General features: G+C 35.1%; 1 protein-coding gene across 1 annotated transcript in view; it reads right to left on the bottom strand.

Annotated features, from left to right (window-relative positions):
* The window catches only part of LOC115211002, a 333,205-nt gene that overhangs the window by 145,455 nt on the left and 177,750 nt on the right, over window positions 1–10,000 (bottom strand). The window lies entirely within an intron of this gene.

Below are 10,000 nucleotides of genomic sequence, written 5' to 3'. Positions count from 1 at the left end.
TATACACTCCACATTCTACACTCACATTGGGAAAGATAAAGAACTCAAATACACACATACACACGCACACACATACTCTCTCTCTCTCTCTCTCTCACACGCACGCACACACACACATAAAGTGTCTCATGAATGTCTTTTTTCCTTCTCTATTTTAGGTCTTTATCTCATTGACTTTGTTTCAATTTATAACACGTGAACACACGCCCAAACACATACACACATAGACACGCTCACGCGTCCGCGCACGCGTACACACATACGCACACGCACACATTCTATCCCTTTCCCCCCACTTCGCACTCACACACATTCTCCTTTCCTTCTCTCTTTCACACACACACACTCACACACGTTATTCTTCATACGTACACACATAAACACCTAAATAGTCTCTCTCTCACTCTCTCTCTCCATCTCTCTCTCTCTCTCCCTTTCCCCCTCTAACACACACACACACATGTGCCAACGAGAAAGCCTATCTTTGATTCCTCGACCTGTTAGAAATAGCAGCCCAACGTCAACCTCCCTCAAATTACACACCACTGTTGTAGCGAAAGGTAAGTCTACATTAGATCACGTGGTCTTAGGAAACAACGAAAATGACCGGAGAGTCACGGTTGGGAACATCTTTGATCCTATGTGTTTCGGATCAGTGTTGACGTGGGACTGTACGGCGACATAGAGACATGCATTCCGAACAGTAAATTACTGCTGGATCCTCCGTCGATATCGACAATGATCATTCATACAAATCAACAAAATTTTTAACTTGTAACTGGTGGAGCGCTTCACAGACAAGTGTGCTTTTCACACAGAATGAGTGTGTCACAGCAAAAGGTTAAATCTTTGAATTACTGCTTCAATTAATAGAGAGAAGGGATGGGAAACAAAGAAAGAAAGAAAGCAAGAGACAAAGAGAGAGAGAGAGAGGAAGAAAGAAAAAGAGATAGAAAGAGAGGAAAAGAGACACAAAAGGGAGAACAATCGACCCCGAGAGTGGGTTATTTTATTTAATGTCCTTGACAAAGATGGCTTAGGCAGGTTTTGAACTCACACTGCTAAAGGTCGTAACTAATCGCACTACAAATCTGGTCTCATACTTGACCGATTCGGCCAAACCAGCTTGACGATCGATTCCCAACACTCTCTAACTTTCGTCAGATATTATGAAACTAGTATAAATCATTTGCTAATTAACAGTAATTAGTTTAAACGAATTTTTTGAAGATTTGAGATCCTATTTATTTGGTTGCGGAGATTCTTTTTAACTTTGGTACTTTTAGTGGTTTTAGTCACTATTCTACTTCCTTGCCAGAGAACTGCCCTGAATGGACTTTAGGCAGTTCTTTTACATCTGCTCCAAAATACCTACTCACATGTATAACTATATATTCATTGAATCTTAAGTTATTTACATTGATAAACATATGATGCACGCATCCAAATCCACATATAATAATTTAACAAATATTTCTTAATATCATTGAAAGGAGATAGTTTTCAAATAGTGAGTGAGTGAGTGATAGCAGAAGTGATAAAATGAAAGTAAGTGGAAAGATGAGGTGTCTATAACTCTGCCATGACAGGCAAACACGAATAGAGTAAGAAAATGGGCTGAAATAAGAGATAGCTTTATGTTCCGTAAATAGGAGCCATTTTAATATAGTGATAAATAACGATAAAAACCAAATAAATCTTAATGGAACACACAGGTTTCCAGTGACTAAAGTGATAAAAGTCCTTCTAAAATAATGATCATTATATGTAAATCTTTCACCATTTTATAACTAATATTAAAATATTTTGTCAATATGGTAGCTTAAATGTATTTTCATAACTAACATTCTATCATTTTATAGATTAATAAAAATGTGTTAAAGAAGAAAAACAAATAAATGTCATTTCTATGGTGTGAATGTTTGTGTGGTTATACGCTATTCTAATCCACCAATTTCAGTCGAGCCCACTCTATCATTTACGAGGGGTCTTTAGGTAAGAAAATTTATCAATGGTTTCACCTGTCATGCTGAACAGATAAGTGCCATACACTAAAGTTAAAAGAAAACTCGCTTTTTACAACACAAGTATACTAGTGTATGCGTGTGTGTATATGTAAGTATGCATATATATATATTATATATATATATATATATATATATATATATATATATATAATATATATGTATGTATGTATGGTGTATGTATGTATGTATGTATGTTTGTATGTATGTATGTATATGTATGTATGTATGTATGTACCAAAGCGAAATATAACAGACACACACATATATATATATAAGTAATTATATTCTTAATATAATGACATGTATTAATTAGCAAATTACAACTCCAGTGTGTTAAGAAAAGACGTTTATCTTTCACCACACTATAGGAATAATAATTATTTCTTTCTTCCTTATTCTCTTCAGGAGTGTGTGTGTGTGCGAGTGTTTGAGCGTCAATGTGTGTGTATATATACACACACACACACGTAGGTTGGGTCTTCCGTTCTAGTTGTTTCTCTCAAAAATTTTTAAGCTTTGAATTTTCAATCTTTAGACAGAAAAAAAAACTAGTTCTTTTCGAAGAAATTTTGGAAATAAATAACAGAGGAAGAAATATACGGACGGCGTGTTAACAGAACCGTTAAGCACGCCAGACAAAATGCTTAGCGGCATTTCGTCCGTCTCTGAGTTCAAATTCCGCCGAGGTCGACTTTGCCTTTCATCCTTTCGGGGTCGATGAAATAAATACCAGCTGAGCAGTGGGATCTATGTAATCGACTTTCCCGCCTCCCCGAAATTACTGACCTTGTGCCAAAATTTGAAACCGATATGGTAAAATTATTGCTATGGAATTAGAATATCGACTGGAAATGTATGGGGGTTGAACAAGTGCCTAAGCCATTGGTTTATAGGGGGTCAAGAGTGATCCCCATATCACATTCTTTCCGCCTTGATTTTTGTCTTTTAATGTATTTCTATGTTTGGAATTATCGCTGTTCATGATAAAGAATTAAAATATTTTCTGAGTAACCGTTTGTTACTTCAACTCTAACATGACGATGAATATTTAATCAAAACACAATTTCCATTCTAATATAATCTCTTATTTCTCATTGGCTGACGGGCGTTTCATAATTATTATCTGGCTTTAATTTTTTACACTTGGCTATAATTAATATTTTAATATTCTTGAACAACATCCAGCTTCTAAATATAAAATTAACCTTGAAACATTCCAACACTTTTACGGCCATACGTGTGTGTGCGTGTGTGCACGCACGGTGTGCGAGGTCGTTCGTCGTCGTTGTCATTGCGTATAGGTGAGAGAGAGAGAGAGAGAGAGAGAGAGAGAGAGTGTGTGTGGTCTGTGTGCATGTGTAGATGCACATGCAGAAATATATTTTCTTCACAAAATATATTCTACTGTGTTGGGTAATGTTTCCACCTCCTCTCTCTCTCTCTCTCTCTCTAATTAAAAACTGAGTAACAGTTTTCTGTGATATTTTTGCTGCTTTTTAATAACGCATATATGTGTGTGTGAGACGAACTTCTTTCAGTTTCCGTCTACCAAATCCACTCACAAGTAGAAGACATTTGTCCATGTTGCTACGCAGTGGAACTGAACCTGAACTCATGTGGTTGGGAATCAAATTTCTTACCACACAGCCACGCCTACTCTGAATCAAGGTATTAGTGATTCAGAGGTCGTTGGGAAGTTACAGACTGACAACGTAGCTTTGATATTTCAAGTTTCGGTTTCACTTTCATCCTATTCCTGCTGGTTTATCCAGTCTTTTGTCAGAATTTAATAAACGCCATCGGGCTGGAGAGGAGTAAATATTTTTGTAAAGGATATTTCTGTATGTGGTGCAGCTCCGAGGTGGACAGAGACAACAGTACGATTTAGGTTGATCAAGAAATTAGTCAACCTTATTGATCCCTTTTTATTTTCTGATATGCCCGACCGCCAGGGAAACAAAGAAACGTAGGATTTAATACGATCGCTCACACACACACACACACACATTTATAGTTCGTTTGTGAAGCGGGGAGGATTAGATAATCGAGGCGTTTATTGAATACACATTGTGTGATACACATGACTGAACCGTCACTATTATTACCCAGGTGTCTAGACATGACGTGTGACACCTGCAAGTTATCAAAACAATTATAAAGATCGAAAATCGATTAGGTCTGTTCATCATTTCTTCCATATATGGAGAAATAGGTAAATGTGCAGCGTTTGTATAGGATATTTCTATGTAAGATCGTTTATTATATTTAACTGTATTATAACAATGATTACGTATATTCAAACACTATTTCAATGAACGCATATCAATATTATTAGTCTATGTATTGACCTTATAGACATCAATCGATCCCTATCTACAATACTAAATAATATGGCTCCTACTTTTTTTTACACCTTATTCTCTCTTTTTATTTCTGTCTATGAACTTCTAATTTTTAGTTTCATGTTCTTTTTTTGCAGCGGTGCTCCAGTATGGCTGCAGTCAAATGACTGAAACAAATGAAAGAATAAACGAATATCAATCCTTATATTTGGTAAACATAACATCAAAGAACTTTCATTTACTTTCACTTTGCTGTTTTTTCCCTCTTTACACTATTTTTTATTTTCTTGGTTTTGCTTTTCCTATTCATTCGTTTATATTTAACTTATATTTAACATTCTCTTATACCAAAATTATCTACTATTTACTTTTTAATATCTTACCAATATTCCCTTCCCCTCTGTAAAAAACCGTTTTATTAATTCTATTGATGCCAGTCTTATTGTCTTCCGTATCTTAATGTCTTCAAAATTGATTTTCTGAGCTTTTCAAATGTTATGTTCTGATATGATAAAGTCATAAGTATGGAATTCTTTAAACCCGACAAGCAATTTTAATATCTGCATTAATCTAAAAATTGTGTGTATATATATATATATATATATATATATATATATATTAATGCAGACATGTAATCATTATTTATCATAAAATATAATAAGATAGATTACTTGTACATGTTTTATAAAGCTACGAAACAATTGCCGTTATATGAATGAATATCCAATGTAAAATAAATGTCATAAATTTTCTCTCCGTATTATTTTATAAACTCCTTAAAATTTTACCTTCGTATCGTACTGTGTATTCTATGTTTTGTAGAATGATACATTAAGGAGCCCTTTATGAGTACCACTTGGTTGATTGAATCCCTAAATTGTAATTTAAAAGCTCGAAACATGTATTAATTAACAGTCCACAACGGAAGAGGACTTAGACTTCTTTTGGTAATTTGTCTCCTACTTATCTCTCATGTCTTTACGTATTTTTCACTCGTTGGTGATGTCCTGTACTTAATGCATTTTATATTTATTCAAATATATCAGATATTCAGAAAAGTTTAAGCGAAATATCCCGAAACGGTCGAACTTTCAACACACGAGTTCTCCTCCGTTGGTTTTATCTAGCTTCCAGTACAGGTCCCTGTACATGCCGCAATTCTGAAAGGGTCACGAATTTTTAAATTTTCATTTTTGAAATATTTAAACGTAGAATCTTCACCATTTATCAAAAAGACATTCAGTTCAAAAGCATCGATATTTCATTTTTAAAAGGATCGATATTTCATTTTAAAACGGATCGATATTTCCTTTTTAAACGGATCGATATTTCATTTTTAAACGGACCGATATTTCATTTTTAAAAGGATCGATATTCAGTTTAAAATGATCGATATTCAGTTTAAAAGGATCGATATTTCATTTTTAAGGGATCGATATTCAGTTTAAAAGGATCGATATTCAGTTTAAAAGGATCGATATTCAGTTTAAAAGGGTCGATATTTCATTTTTAAAAGGATCGATATTTAGTTTAAAAAGATCGATATTTCATTTTTAAAAGGATCGATATTTAGTTTAAAAGGGCCGATATTTAGTTTAAAAGGATCGATATTTCATTTTTAAAAGGATCGATATTTCATTTTTAAAAGAATAATTTTATTTATATTTATTATTTTGAAAATTATTCTTTTTCAAATATTTATTTAATAAAAACCGTCACGGGTATTTAAAGATTTGGAACCGCAGTTCTACTTGAAGCTGAGGCCTTCCCTTAATGAACCAACGACCGACTTGATTGTGGAAATTAATATTATATTGAATAAAGTGGTCAGTGAATGAGAACTGTGCTGCGCCTTTCAATTGGAGGCCAAACTAGCCAGAGGTATTATCTTTTGCCAAAACAAACTTTAAAAGTTAAGTTGTCGTTTTTTTCTGTTTTTAGAAATAGTTTATAAAAGTAGTTTTAAAGCTCGTCTGACAAAGTTTGAGATGGAGGAAAATCGATGTGAACTGAAATAACAAATTCTTTAGATTCATTGTTAAGAGTTAGCGACCCTCAGCCTTTCATAAATATATAGTTTCGATTCCCATGCAAAGTGAAATACAGTAGACATCAGCTGGGTAACAGTCGAAAGCTCATAAGAGTTGAAAGATCTTTACCACAACATAAGTTCAAATTTACAACCTCCACCTTTTATTTTTGTATCCTTTTCTATCTTTTTACCGTTTTCACTTCTTTTCATCTCATCCGATCTATTTTTTTTTTTTTTTTTTCACTTCCATTTTAATATTTCATTGAAGAATTCTGCTATTTCTTATTATTTTCTGTCTTGGGTTCCCTCGCCCCAGTTTCTAACCTACAAACTTAAAATATAACTTCAAGGTATCATGTTTGTAACGTGATGTAATACGTTAGAAATAATGTAACTCACCACTCCCTAGGTGCCAACAGAGCGATGCAGCGGCTCCACCTGGCTGTTTCTTTTGGGTTGTTTATCGTACCCCAAATTAATCAGTGAGTAAAGCTATTTATTTATTTTACACCCAACAGACTTTCTCACAGTTTTGAGATAATAAACCTATTTCAATAGAGATGGGTGCCGTTTCCGTTACACTTTGATAATTTTTCTTCTATGGGAATGCAGCTTATCTTAACCCGAAGCCAATTCTGCTCGTATTTTTGGAAAAAGCATCACACGAGAACATAATATTTCTGATTAGACGTAAGTCGATGTCGTCTTTTTTGTTTTCTCCTCAGTTAATGTAGGTTTGGTTTTTTTTTATAAGGTGAACCATTGAATGGAGGTTAGTTCCTGCTAACCAAGTCTGAGATTTATTTTCGATTTCCGGTAGGGGGATGTTTTACTTCACTCATGTCGTAATACCCTTGGGAAGCAGAACTAACAACGATCACAGCTCCAACAGCAACAACACCAACAATTTCAACTGAACTTGTTTATTGTCTGAAGCTTGGGAAAACCTAACTAGATTACAGAAAAAAAAATATCTGAACAACTATTCATTGTTACGAAACTCCCCGAATAAGCCTGAAATTCTTATATACTTGTAAAAAAGAAAAGAGCAAATGTGATTGGTAATATGACCCTTGCTAACACTGATAAAACAACAAAGAAAAAAGGCACTTTTATCATTAGAATAAGTTCTTTGATATACTGAGATCAAATGTTTTTCTGAATTTGCGACATTCATACTTTTCCATAAGCTAATACCAATGAAATGGTTCAATTTAAGAATGGACTCCATCTACCGCGGTAAAATAGAAAAATATACTACTGGCTCAGGGTATCCATGGGGAAATAACAGCCACAGTTACGATGCTCTATAACAGTTCCAAATCAATGTTAAGGTCCGCAGACGGAGATACAATTTTCTATGTCATCAACGCGGGAGTACTCCAGGGGGCTACACTTGCATCATCTCTCTTTAGGACGACTCTGGATTATGTCCCCGTAACATAACTTGACAATCTAAACAGCTTCGGTTTCACAATACGAAAAGAAGATCAGCTGGACAACCAGCCCCAAAACTAACCGATGTAGACTATGCGGACGATTTAACCTTGCTCTCTGACACAATATCAAACTCCACCCAATTCCTTCATAGTCTAGAATTAGCTGCAGCGGATGTTGATTAATCCGTGTAAAACCAAGGTCACTGCTCACAATCAGCAAGGATACATCACCGAGCTCAGCAGAGATCCCAGTTAAGTTGATGATTTTACGTGTCCCGGTTCTGAGATAGTCTCAACTGAAAAACCCGAACAGCTAAAGCATGGTCGGAAATAACAAATTGGATGTTGTCTGAAAATCAACCCTGTCAGACAACCTTAAGAGAAATTTTTTTTTACGTGCAACAGTAGAGTTGGTCCTTATGTGTGTGTGAGTGTATGTGTATGTGTGTACATGTATGCCAGGACTCGTAAATATAGACAAGAAAATATTCGCAGTGCTCGATGCATAAACGACCACCGAAAATTACTACTACTACTACTACTACTACTACTACTACTGCTGCTGCTACTACTGCTACTGCTGCTGCAGTTACTACTACTACTACTACTACTACTACTGCTGCTGCTGCTGCTGCTGCAGTTACTACTACTACTACTACTACTACTACTACTACTACTACTACTACTACTACTACTACTACTACTGTTGTTGTTGTTGTTGTTGTTGTTGCATTTAGCTCGTCGCTGCGTTCTGAGTTCAAATTCCGCCAAGGTCGACTTTGCCTTTTATCCTTTCGGGGTCGATAAATTAAATACCAGTGAAACGCTGGGGTCAATGTAAACGTCTAGTCTCCTCCCGCAAAATGACTGCCCTTGTGGCAAAATTTGAAACTATTATTATTATTACTATTATTATTTAAATTAATGTAGAATATGTGATATGTGATACGATTTCTTTGGCTGCCAAAAGAATATATCTCCAAGCATGCATGACAGAATTAAGGGCTTTCATTCAGTATATGGCATGCTAACATTATGAGGGACCAATAGAAATAAAATGCTGTAAGCATACTAGAAAAGAGCTTGGAGAATAACAAAACCACCATATTCGGGGCTATGTTAGTATACGCGGGCTGTAGGGTCAAAGAAAAAAGAAGGGCTTCTTCATCGATGAATTACTTCCGACAAGCGATAACATATCTCTAAAAGAAATGCGATATTATTCAAATGTAAAAATCTAGAAATAGAGATAACCAGTTTGTGCTATTTGAAAACAAGAGATAATACTTAAAATAATTGGTATCTCGGGAATGATAAGAACATGTGTGTGTGTGTGTGTGTGTGTGTGTTGTGTGTGTGTGTGTGGTGTGTGTGTGTGTGTGTGTAGTGCATGTGTGTATGTGTGTACATGTATGTTAGGACTCGTAAATATAGACAAGAAAACATAGTAGAAAGGATTATTATTATTATTATTATTATTATTATTATTATTGGCGTCATCGTTGTTGTTGTTAAGGTGGCAAGCTGGCAAAATCGTTTGTGCATCGAACAAAATGCTCAGCAGGACTTTGAGTTCAAACACCGCTAAGGTTGACTTTGCTTTTCATCCTCTTTTGGAACGATAAAATAAGTACCAGTTAAACACTGGGGTCGATGTAATCGACTAGCGATCTCAGCGAAAAATTTCAAGCCTTGAGCCCCTAGTAGAAAGAATTATAATTGTAACTGCTATTGCCGTTGTTCGTTGTTGACTTAGTGCCGTGAGCCTTCGTGCCATGTGCCTTCGTGCCGCTATTCAAAATGCTGGATCCTACCAAATATAATTGCATGGAACAGTGTCTTTTAAAAGTTTGTTGTTTGCCGAGAACTTTTAAGAGCTTTTTGTGAGGTCTTTTCATACATAAGGAAAAGAAGGTTTATGCTGAGACAAACAATATTTTTTTGTCTTTATTTTGCTGACGTACGGTGAAAATGGTTACTAATATTCACAGTTGCTCCATACGAAAGGAAATAATAACAAAATGGAGCTTATCACATGCAGAATAAACAAAACATAAACTTGAAATTTTTGTCTAGCACGACACACACTTTGCCAAAACAGAATTAATGACAAATCCATTAATAACGCTGTTACAATAAACAATGTTAGGGAATTTTTTT

The sequence above is a fragment of the Octopus sinensis genome, linkage group LG4 (assembly GCF_006345805.1).
Source record: "Octopus sinensis linkage group LG4, ASM634580v1, whole genome shotgun sequence".
Lineage (NCBI taxonomy): Eukaryota > Metazoa > Mollusca > Cephalopoda > Octopoda > Octopodidae > Octopus > Octopus sinensis.
The sequence above is the reverse complement of the archived record's forward strand: the minus strand, read 5'-3'. Positions and strand labels throughout refer to the sequence as shown.